The following is a 12,328-nucleotide window of genomic DNA, read 5'->3' on the forward strand; positions in this document are numbered from 1 at the left end:
GCAGGACGCAGAATGCAGCCAGTGCACCAGGTGTGACTGTACCAGGGCCCAGCATTGTAGCCAATACTCCAAGTGCGGCTGTAAAAGGAGCAAAGATTTATAGCCAGTGCTCAAAGTGTGACAGTACCAGGGCCAAATAATATAGCCAGTACTGCAGGTGTGACTGTACCAGGGCCCGGAATTGTAGCCATTTCTCCAGTTGTGACTGTACCATGACTCAGAATTGTATCCAGTACTCCAGGTGTGAATGTACCAGGACCAAGATTTGTAGCCTGTACTCCAGGTGTGACTGTACCAGGGCCCAGAATTGTAGCCAGTGCTCCAGTTGTGATTGTACCAGGGCCCAGAATAGTAGCCAGTGCTCCAGCTGTGGCTATACCAGGGCCCAGAATTGTAGCCAGTACTCCAGGTGTGACTGTCGCACGGCTCAGAATTGTATCCATTACTCCAGGTTTGACTGTACCAGGGCACAGAATTGTAGTCCGTGCTCCAGGCGTGACAGTACCAGGACACGGAATAGTAGCCAGCACTCCAGGTGTGACTGTACCAGGGCGAAGAATTGTAACCATTACTCCAGGTGTGACTGTACCAGGTCCCAGAATTGTAGTCCGTGCTTCAGGCATGACCGTACAAGTGGCCAGAATTGTAGCCAGTGCTCCAGGTGTGACTGCACCAGGGCCCAGAATTGTAGCCAGTGCTCCAGGTGTGACTGTACCAAGGCCCAGAATTGTAGCCGGTACTCCAGGGGTGACTGTACCAGGATCCAGAATTGTAGCCAGAGCTCCAGGTATGGCTGTACCAGGACCCAGAATTGTAGCCAGTACTCCAGGTGTGACTGTATCAAGGCCCAGAATTGTAGCCAGTACTCCAGGTATGACTGTACCAGGACCCAGAATTTTAGCCTGTATTCCAGGTGTGAATGTTCCAGGACCCAAAATTCTAGCCAGTAGTCCATGTGTGGCTGTACTGAGGCTTACAATTGTAGCCATTACTCCAGGTGTGACTGTACCAGGGCCCAGAATTGTAGCCAGTAATCCACGTGTGTCTGTACCGGGACACAGATTTGTAGCCAGTGCTCCAGGTGTGATCATACCCAGGCCCATGAATTGTAGCCAGTGCTCCAGTTGTGACTGTACCAGGACCCAGAATTGTAGCCAGTGCTCCAGGTCTGACTGTACCAGCACCCCAAATTGTAGCCATTACTCCAGGTGTAACTGTAACAGGGCCCAGAATTGTAGCCAGTACTCCAGGTGTGACTGTTCCAGGGCACAGAATTGTAGCCAGTACCCCAGGTGTGACTGTACCAGGGCCCAGAATTATAGCCAGTACCCCAGGACTGACAGTAACAGGACCCAGAATTGTAGCCAGTATTCCAGGTGTGATTGTACCAGGACCCAGAATTGCAACCAATACTCCAGGTGTGACTGTACCACGGCCCAGAATTGTAGTCAGTGCTCCAGGTTTGAGTGTACCAGTGCCCAGATTTGTAGCCAGGACTCCAGGTGTGACTGTTCCAGGGCCCAGAATTGTAGCCATTACCCCAGGTGTGTCTGTGCCAGTGCCCAGAATTCAGGCAGTACTCTAGGTATGACTCTACCAGGGCCCAGAATTGTAGCCAGTACTCCAGGTGTGACTGTACCAGGACCCAGAATTGTAGCCAGTATTCCTGGTGCGCCTGTTCCAGGACCCAGAATTGTAGCCAATACTCCAGGTGTGACTGTATCAGGACCCAGAATGCAGCCAGTGCTCCAGGTGTGACTGTACCAGGGCCCAGAATTGTAGCCAATACTCCAACTGTGGCTGTACAAGGAACAATGATTTATAGCCAGTTCTCAAACTGTGACAGTACCAGGGCCAAAAAATGTAGCCAGTACTGCAGGTGTGACTGTACCAGGGCCCGGAATTGTAGCCATTTCTCCAGTTGTGACTGTACCATGACCCAGAATTGTATCCAGTACTCCAGGTGTGAATGTACCAGGACCAAGATTTGTAGCCAGTACTCCAGGTGTGACTGTACCAGGGCCCAGAATTGTAGCTAGTGCTCCAGTTGTGATTGTACCAGGGCCCAGAATAGTAGCCAGTGCTCCAGGTGTGGCTATGCCAGGGCCCAGAATTGTAGCCAGTACTCCAGGTGTGACTGTCGCACGGCCCAGAATTGTATCCATTACTCCAGGTTTGACTGTACCACGGCACAGAATTGTAGTCCATGCTCCAGGCGTGACAGTACCAGGACACACAATAGTAGCCAGCACTCCAAGTGTGACTGTACCAGGGCCCAGAATTGTAACTATTACTCCAGGTGTGACTGTACCAGGGCTCAGAATTGTAGACCGTGATTCAGGCATGACCGTACCAGGGCCCAGAATTGTAGCCAGTGCTCCAGGTGTGACTGCACCAGGGCCCAGAATTGTAGCCAGTGCTCCAGGTGTGACTGTACCAGGACCCAGATATGCAGATAGTACTCCAGGCGTGACTGTACCAGGGCACAGAATTTTAGCTGGTGCTCCAAGTTTGACTGACCCAGAGCCCAGAATTTTTGCCAGTACTCCTGCTGTGACTGTATAAGGAACCAGAATTGTAGCCAGTACTCCTGGTGTGGCTGTACCAAGGCACAGAATTGAAGCCAGTACTGTAGCTATGGCTGTACCAGGGCCCAGAATTGTTGCCAGTGCTCCACGTGTGACTGTACCAGGGCCCAGAATTGCAGCCAGCACTCCAGGTGTGACTGTTCCAGTGCCCAGAAGAGTAACCAGTACCTCAGGTGTGACTGTACCAGGGCCCAGAATTGAGGCAGTACTACATGTGTTGTGTCCGTGTGTTAATAGAGACACTGAAGACAGGAGTTGGTTTCACAGGTGTTTACTGAACAAAGTCTGGAGGGGAACTACTTGATACAACACAATATACAGGCTTATATAGCCCGAGTGGCCATTACCGGCATTACAGTACACAGGGGGCTCTTAAAGGCACATACACTACAATTCCTCCCCATTTAGCCAACCAATGCATAATATTTTAATTCATCATTAATTACATGTAACAAGAAAAATAATCTACACATTGCTGCAGTTAATTCATTATAAGTCAGTCTCTCTGGAGGCTTCCTGACTTGGTCTGGATAACGCCTCGGTGGTGTCGTAGTTTCTGGTGGTGTAGTAGGTTCTTTTGGCAAGGCTGATTCGGCTTGAATGCCAGTGTCGGGTTCATCGGTTTCCAGTATCACCGGATTGGAGGTAGATATGGGTATCTCTACTTCATCATTAGGCGTATAGAGTTGTGGTGTAGGTTGTCCCTTTTCAGATGACTCTATGATTTGGTCAGCATGGCGCCTTATTATGCTTTCCCCAATGTCCACGGTATACATCAGCGGTCCTAGTCGTGTGCAGATAGTTCCAGGCTGCCATTTCTCGGTTCGGTAGTCCCGGGCCAAAACTTGTTGACCTATCTGGAAGGTTCTAGTTGGCCTTTCATTCATGCCTTGAAATTGCCGGTTCTCCACGTCCCTTCTGATGTTTGGCTTGATCAAATCCAGCCGGCATCTTAGGCTTCTATTGAAGAACATCATGGCTGGAGTTTGGTTTGTAACCATATGTGTTGCGTTCCTGTATGCAAACAAGAAGTTATCCACCTTGTGCTGAAGTTTTATGTCTTCATTACCCATGGCCTTTATGGCCTTCTTGAAGGTCTAGACAAACCTTTCAGCCAATCCACTGGTGGGGTGATGGTATGGGGCGGACGTGTAGTGTTTAACCCCATTGATTTTTAAGAACTTCCTGAATTCTTCGGACACAAATTGCGGTCCATTATCAGAACAGATCTGTTCAGGCAGCCCATTCCTGGCAAATATGGTCCTTAATACTGTGATGGTTTTTTCCGTGGTGGTGGAGGACATCTTTATTACCTCCGGCCACTTGGAGTGTGCATCAACCGCGATTAGGAACATTGAGTCCATAAATGGACCAGCAAAGTCGATGTGTACCCTTTGCCAGGGAGATGAGGGCCACTCCCATGAATGTAGAGGGGCTTGTGGTGGAGCGTTTTGGACCTTCTGGCATCCTAGGCAGCTCTTGGTCATTTCTTTGATGTCTCGGTTGAGATACCGCGGCAAACGTGGGAGTCGAGACAGAGCTATTGAAAACACAACTGCTTTATTCTGACCACATGGCAAACAGGAGCTAGAAAAGCCCGCACATCCACTTAAATACTTCCCAGACAGGAAGTGCTCCCGGCAGCCTGTCCCTGCGGGAAACAAGTTGCTGGAGGAAAGGGCCCCCGGCTGGGGGCTTCTGCTTAGACTGTCTGTGCCGCCGTGAGCGGATTATGTCCAGTGGTGGCGTGTCGCCACAGAGCTCCCCCAAGAATCCGCTTAGGAGGAGTGGACGAGTCGTGATGGTGGTCTAATGGTTCTGCCGCAGCGGCTCTGAGTGGTCGCCAGTCTGGTTGGTTGGGTCGGGCGGTTCGCCGCCGGCTGTGCTGGCTTGCCGGGGGGACGGCCTCTGGCTGGAGGTTGGGCCACGGGGACCTGTTCCCCTGGTTCTGTGTGTGCTGGTTTGAGCCGGTCGATGGAGACTGTCTCGACCCTGTCGCCGAGTCGCAGCTTGAATACCTTGTCCCCGGTTTGTAGTACCTCGTATGGACCGTCGTACGGGGGTCGCAGGGGCCCGCGGTGCGCGTCGTGTTGCACGAAGACGAAGCGCGCCTGCTGTAAATTTGGCGGGACGTGAGGTGCGAGTTCGCCGTGTCGGTTGACCGGAAGTGGGGCGAACTGCTGAGCGGAAGAGAAAGAGTCGAGCCGCTGCTGTTCGGCCGACCAAGACTTGGTAGGCTCCGGAAGGAATTCGCCTGGGACGCGCAGCGGTTGTCCGTAGACTAACTCCGCTGCCGAGGACTGGAGGTCTTCCTTGACCGCGGTGCATAGGCCGAGTAGCACCCACGGTAGGCGGTCAGTCCAGGTACTGTCCTGCAGGCCGGCGCGGAGTGAGGCCTTGAGTGACCTGTGGAAGTGTTCACAAAGTCCGTTGGCCTGCGGGTGGTACGCCGTGGTGTGGTGGAGCGTCACCCCGAGGTTGCGTGCTGTGGCCGTCCAGAGTTCGGAGGTGAACTGGGCGCCTCTGTCGGAGGTTATGTCGGCCGGTACACCGAACCTCGCAACCCAGGTGTTAACGAACGCCCTGGCGATGTCGGCTGTGGTGGTGGAGGTCAGCGGCACTGCCTCAGGCCAGCGTGTGTAGCGGTCGACCATCGTGAGGAGATAAGTTTGGCCTTGCGATGGCGGCAGGGGACCGACGATGTCGACGTGTACGTGGTCGAAGCGGCGGCTGGGTACCTCAAAGTCTCCCAGGGGTGCTTTGGTGTGCAGCTGTACCTTAGCCCGTTGGCAGGCGAGGCAGGAGGTGGCCCAAGTCCGAACATCTCTGCTAAGGCCGCGCCAGACGAAGCGCTTGGAGAGGAGTTTGACGGATGCGCGGGAACCCGGGTGAGAGAGCCCGTGGAGCGCGTCGAAGACGCGGCGGCGCCAGGTCTCAGGGACGACCGGCCTGGGTTGGCCGAGTGAGACGTCGCACGTGACTGCCGTGGCTTCGGGCCCGTGCGCGACCTTGGCTAGGCGTAGCCCTGGCAGACTGGTAGCCGCCGAGAGGAGGTCTGGGTCCGTGAGCTGGGCCACAGCTAGTTGTGCGTAGTCGACCGCGAGGTGATTCGCACAGACGGCGGGACGGGAAAGGCAGTCGGCGACCACGTTGTCTCTACCGGAGACGTGCTGAATGTCCGTAGTAAACTCGGAGACGGCCGCGAGCTGGCGTTGCTGCCTAGCGGACCAGGGTTCAGTGTGCTTGGCCATCGCGTATGTGAGTGGCTTGTGGTCCACATACGCGGTGAAGGGGCGGCCTTCCAGGAGGAACCTGAAATGGCGGGCCGACAGGTGGAGTGCGAGAAGCTCGCGGTCGAAAGTGGAGTATTTGACCTCCGGGGGGCGCAGTTGGCGGCTGTAGAAGGCAAGTGGCTGCCACGCGCCATTGACCCACTGCTGAAACACGGCCCCGACCGCGTGGTCGGAGGCGTCGGTGGTGAGCGCGACCCGGGCATCGGCCCTCGGGTGCGCGAGCAGAGTGGCGTCGGCGAGCGCGTTTTTGGTGGCGTCGAAGGCGGCTGCCGTGTCAGTGGTCCAGGCTATGTCCATCTTGCCGGATTTTCCTTGGAGGGAGTCGTATAGGGGCTTCATAAGGGCTGCGGCTCTGGGGATGAACCTGTTGTAGAAGTTCACCATCCCGAGGAACTCCTGGAGGCCCTTGATGGTTGTGGGGCGGGGGAATTGCTGGACGGCCTGCACCTTGTTGGGCAGGGGGACGGCCCCAGCAGGGGTGATGTGGTGACCGAGAAAATCGATCTCGGTTAGGCCGAATTGGCACTTCGCCGGGCTGAGGATGAGCCCGTGTTGGGCTAGGCGCCCGAACAGGATGCGAAGGTGTTCGAGGTGTTCTTGTTTGGAGGAGCTGGCCACGAGAATGTCGTCTAGATAGACGAATAGGAAGTTCAGGTCCCGGAGGACTGAGTCCATAAGGCGCTGGAAAGCCTGTGCTGCATTCTTGAGGCCGAAGGGCATCCTCAGGAACTCGAACAGGCCGAATGGGGTGATGACGGCCGTTTTGGGGATGTCCGCGGGGTGTACGGGGACTTGGTGGTAACCGGGCACCAGGTCGACTTTGGAAAAGACGGTTCGTCCGGCCAGTCGGACCGAGAAGTCCTGGATGTGTGGCACCGGGTACCGATCGGGGGTGGTGGCGTCGTTGAGGCGGCGGTAGTCCCCGCAAGGGCACCAGCCTCCGCCGGGCTTGGGGGCGATGTGGAGGGGCGAGGCCCAAGGGCTGCTGGAGCGGCGGATGATGCCGAGTTGTTCCATGTTGGTAAACTCGGCCCGCGCGTTTTCCAGCTTGGCCGGGTTGAGTCTGCGGGCGTGGGCAGAAACTGGGGGGCCGGTGGTGGGGATATAGTGTTCCACACCGTGCTTGGTGGCTTTGGCCGAAAAGGTCGGGTTAGTGAGGGCGGGAAACTCAGCTAGGAGTGCCGAGTAGTCGTCCGTGGCTCTGGCGAGGCAGTAGGTCGTCGGGCCAGCCGAACGGGCCGGGGTAAAGGCGCCGGGGATGGGGGCCATAGTGTTGATGTCGACGAGGCGGTGCCTCGGAATGTCGACAAGGAGGCCGTGGGCGCGTAGGAAGTCGGCGCCAATGAGTGGGCAGAGGACCTTGGCTGTCAGGAACTCCCAGCGGTAGCGGCGGCCCGCGAGGTCGAGCGTGACCATGCGGGTGCCATATGTGCGGATTTCAGAGCCGTTGGCTGCAGCCAGTGTGATACCCCGTGTGCTGCGTTGGATCTCGAGGGCGGAGGCGGGGGTGATGCTGTGCTAGGCCCCTGTGTCGCACAGAAATCGGCGGTTGGTTCTGTCGTCAGTGACGTACAGTAGGGGCTCCTTCTGCCCTGCGGCTATCGCGGGGGCCGGTGCGGGGGGGGGTTTGAAGGAACACGGTGGCGTGCAGCGTTGAGCCCTCGCGCCAAAACGGGTGTGGTAGTAGCAGTGACCCGGAGTGGTAGGGCGGTCGGGCCTAGCGGCCCGGGAAGACCGCGTGGTCGTTGCCGTGAGGTCGGGCGCGACGTCGTGAGCGGCCTGTGCAGAGAGCAGCCGGTCGGCCTTTTCGGCTATCTCATTCAGGTCCGTGGAGTCAGACTCCACAAGGAGCGGGCAGATGCTGGCGGGGAGCTGCCGAATGAAAAGCGTGCGAAAAAGGGCGCTGGGATTTTTGTCGTCTGAGAGGGACAGCATGTGGGAAAGCAGGTCTGATGGTCAGTCAACAAGGTAAATTTTTGTCCGTGTAGGTAATGGTTGAATTTCTTCACTCCCCATGCCAGGCTGAGTGCTTCTCTGTTGATTTGGGCATAGTTACGCTCAGCTGAGTTCAATGAGCGTGACGCAAAAGCTATCGGCCTTTCCGAGCCATCAGGGAATCTATGTGATAATACTGCTCCTACGCCGTAAGGGGATGCATCGCGCGCCAGTCTGATTGGCAGTGATGGGTTGTAATGAGCCAAAACTTCTTTGGACGTGATTAAGTCTTTGCATTTATGGAAGGCACGTTTACAGTCTTCGCTCCATTTCCAAATTACTCCTGTTTGTAGCAGTTCATTAAGAGGGTGCAGAAGAGTTGATAAGTTCGGTAAAAATTTATGATAGTAATTTATTAATCCCAGGAACGACCTTAATTGTGAAACATTTTCAGGTGCTGGGGCTTTTATGGCCGCTTCAATTTTTTCAGGTGACTTATGCAACCCTACCTTATTAATTATGTGGCCACAATATGATATTTGATTCTGGAAAAGTTCGCACTTGGGGCGATTTGCTCGTAGGCCCCGTTCTCTCAGCCTAGTGAGCAACTGCTCCAAATTGGCAAGGTGCTCGTTGTCGTTTTCTCCTGCTACAAGGATGTCGTCTAGGTAGCATTGAGTCCCCGGAATCCCTTGGAGGACTTGCTCCATAGCTCTTTGCCAGATAGCTGGAGCAGATGCTACTCCGAAAACCAGTCGATTGTACTGGTACAGACCTTTGTGTGTATTTGTCATGAGATACTTTTTAGAGGCCTCTTCAACCTCCATCTGTAGATATGCCTGTGCCAAGTCAATTTTGGTGAAACGTTTCCCTCCGGATAGTGAGGCGAAAATATCTTCTATCCTCGGAAGAGGATACTGTACCGTGTGAAGGACCGGGTTTACAGTCACCTTGAAGTCTCCACAGATGCAAATTTTTCTCTGTTTTTCAGATTTATCCTTATTCAACACTTTCTTCATGACTGGGACGATGGGTGTTGCCCACTCGCTCCAATCTATTTTGGATAATACGCCTGCCTTTTCCAAATTCTCCAGCTCTGCCTCGACTGCTGGACGAATTGCGTATGGCACCGGTCTTGCCTTAAAAAACTTGGGAATTGCCGCATCTTCCACTTTTATTGAGGCGGTGATGCCTTTCAAGGTTCCTAGTTTCTCTTGAAACACTTCTTTGTCGTTGGCCAAGATGTCTTTTAATCGTTCAGGTATGATGTCATTACTGTTTTTTTCCTTACTGGTCACCGTCAGTGCCTGAATGGAGTGCCAGTCTAAACGTATTTTCCTGATCCATTCACATCCCAACAGCGGTGGACCACTATCTTTTAGAACGTATAAATACAACTTTTGTATTTCCTTGCCGTTGTATACAACAGGCACCCTTAATTTTCCTTTGGGGTATACTTTCTGCCCCGTATATGTTTTCAAGATAATGGATGTGTCTTTTAAAGGTATATGTGGAAATAGCCGGTCGTAATCCCATCGATTTATGACGGTCAGAGCTGATCCTGTATCTAGCTCCATTTTAACTGGGGACCCAGCTATCGTGAGGGTAACCCAAATGGTCTGGTAATCTTCTTTGGCAATTACATTATGTAATTTGAGACAGCTTAGTCTCTTGTTTTCGGAGTCGCTATCGCTCTTCTGGTCTTCGGAGCTACTGTCCGTCATCATTTGTACTTTTCTGTACTTTTCTTTATTGATTATTTTTTTTCCTGTCCATGGATTTTTTTTGGCCAGATCGGCATACCCGTGCAATGTGTCCAATCTTTCCGCATTGCCTGCATGCTTTGTCCTTGAACCAGCAGTCCCTCTGGCCATGGGTGGATCTGCTGCAGCGATAACATCTCTCGAAACCCTGTGTCATTTCATGGGTGCCGAAGTTCTGTGTCTTTTGTTGTATCTCTGCAGCTCCTCTTGCGGCTGCTTCATATGATACAGCCATACTGAAAGCCTTGTCCATTGTTAAATCTTTTTCAGAAAGCAGCCTTTTCTGTGTTCCTTCACTTAGGAGACCGCAGATGAATTTGTCTCGAAGATAATCTGATAGTCCTGCCCCGAATTGGCAGTGCTTTGATAGCTTTCTTAATTCGGTGAGGTAATCAGCGTTACTTTCATTCTTGTGTTGATTCCTCTTGAAGAATTTGAATCGTTCTGCTATCAGCAGCGGTGTTGGGTTTAAGTGCTCTTGTAGGGTATCAACAATTTCTTTAAAATTCTTGTCCTTTGGTTTGGCTGGAGTGATTAAATTTCGTAACAGCCCGTATGTCTTTGCGCCCATTAGATTTAGAAGTACTGACGCTTTTTTTTCATTTTCTATTCCATTTGCGGTGCAATATACCTTCACTCTTTCCACATATGTGGTCCAATCCTCTATCTCGTTATCAAAAGCATCAATATTGCCAGACGTAGGCATCCTAGAAAAAAAATGGCGCTTCCCGCGCTTTTCTTTCTTTTCTGCAGAAAAGATATGGTGCTTCCCGCGCTTCCCCGCCGCTGCTGCCGATGACAACGCTGTTTCCCGCGGGCTTCCCTTTTTATTTATTTATTTACAGTTGGAGACTCGTTCCCGCCGGACTCTCTCTCTAGGTCTGAACGCCGACCTGCTTGCAGCGCCGGCCGTCTCCCGAGTGCTCCCTCCCCATCTGTTACTGCTTGCCTCCGCCTTCGCTGCTTGGCCTAGCTGCAGAGCCAGCCGCTGGAGCCCCAGTCCGACGCCCAGGAAGGATTATTGCAGTACCTGCCACCAGCTTGGCTAGCTGCTGAAACCACAGCTTTTTGTTTTTCTTGATTTTCTTCAACTTTGGACGCCAGAGGTATCGATGTCCTTGAGGTGCTGCCGAACTGCAGGTAAGTCCATTTCCAATTCGTCGCCACTGTTGTGTCCATGTGTTAATTGAGACACTGAAGACAGGGGTTGGTTTCATAGGTGTTTACTGAACAAAGTCTGGAGGGGAACTACTTGATACAACACAATATACAGGCTTATATAGCCCGAGTGGCCATTACCGGCATTACAGTACACAGGTGGCTCTATAAAGGCACATACACTACTACAGGTATATTTGTACCAAGGCCCAGAATTGTAGACAGTACTCCAGGTGTGACTCTGTAAGGACCCAGAATTGTAGCCAGAGCTCCTGGTGTGCATGTTCCAGGACCCAGAATTGTAGCCAGTACTCCAGGTGTGGCTGTACAAGGAGCAATGATATGTAGCCAGTGCTCAAAGTGTTACTGTACCAGGGCCCAGAATCATAGCCAATAATCCAGGTGTGACTGTACCAGGGCCCACAATTGTAGCCAGTACACCAGGTGTGGCTGTACCAGGGACCAGAATTGTAGCCAGAACTCCAAATGTGACTGAACCAGGGCCCAGAATTGTAACCAGTGATCCAAGTGTGACTGTACCAGGGCCCAGAATTGTAGCCAATACTCCAGGTGTGACTGTACCAGGATCCAGAATTGTAGCCAGTGCTCCTGCTGTGAATGTACCAGGGACCCGAATTGCAGCCAGTGCTCCAGGTGTGGCCAGCCCAGGACACAGAAATGTAGCCAGTACTCCAGGTGTGACTGTACCAAGGCCCAGAAATGTAGCCGGTACTCCAGGGGTGACTGTACCAGGATTCAGAATAGTAGCCAGAGTTCCAGGTATGGCTGTACCAGGATCCAGGATTGTAGCCAGTGCTCCAGGTATGACTGTACCACGACCCACAATTGTAGCCAATACTCCAGGTGTGACTGTACCAAGGCCCAGAATTGTAGCCAATACTCCAGGTGTGACTGTACCAGGGCCCAGAATTGTAGCCAGTAATCCAGGTGTGACTGTACCGGGACCCTGAATTGCAGCCAGTACTCCAGGTGTTGCTGTACCAGGACTCAGGACTGTAGCCAGTAATCCAGGTGAACTGTACCAAGTCCCAGAATTTTAGCCAGTGCTCCAGGTCTGACTGAATCAGGGACCCAAATTGTAGCCATTACTCCAGGTGTGAAAGTACCTGGGCCCAGAATTGTTGCCAGTACTCCAGGTGTTACTGTACCAAGGCCCAGAATTGTAGCCAGTACTCCAGCTGTGAATGTACCAGGGCTCAGAATTGTAGCCAGTACTCCAGGTGTGACAGTTCCAGGACCCAGAATTGTAGACAGTACTCCAGGTGTGACGGTACCAATGCCCAGAATTGTAGACAGTGCTCCATGTGCGACTGTACCAGGACACAGAATTGCGGCCAGTGCACCAGGTTTTGCTGTACCAGGACCCAGGATTGTAGCCAGTACTCCAGGTTTGACTGTTCCAGGGCCCAGAATTTTAGCCAGTACCCCAGGTGTGACTGTACCAGGGCCCAGAATTGAGGCAGCACTACAGGTATAACTGTACCAGGGCCCAGAATTGTAGCCAGTACTCCCGGTGTGACTGTACCATGGCCCAGAATTGTAGCTAGTGCTACAGCTGTGGCTTTCCCAG

This window comes from Somniosus microcephalus, chromosome 6, assembly GCF_052327205.1.
Source record: "Somniosus microcephalus isolate GS21.2 chromosome 6, FLI_Smic_1.0, whole genome shotgun sequence".
NCBI classification, from domain to species: Eukaryota; Metazoa; Chordata; class Chondrichthyes; order Squaliformes; family Somniosidae; genus Somniosus; species Somniosus microcephalus.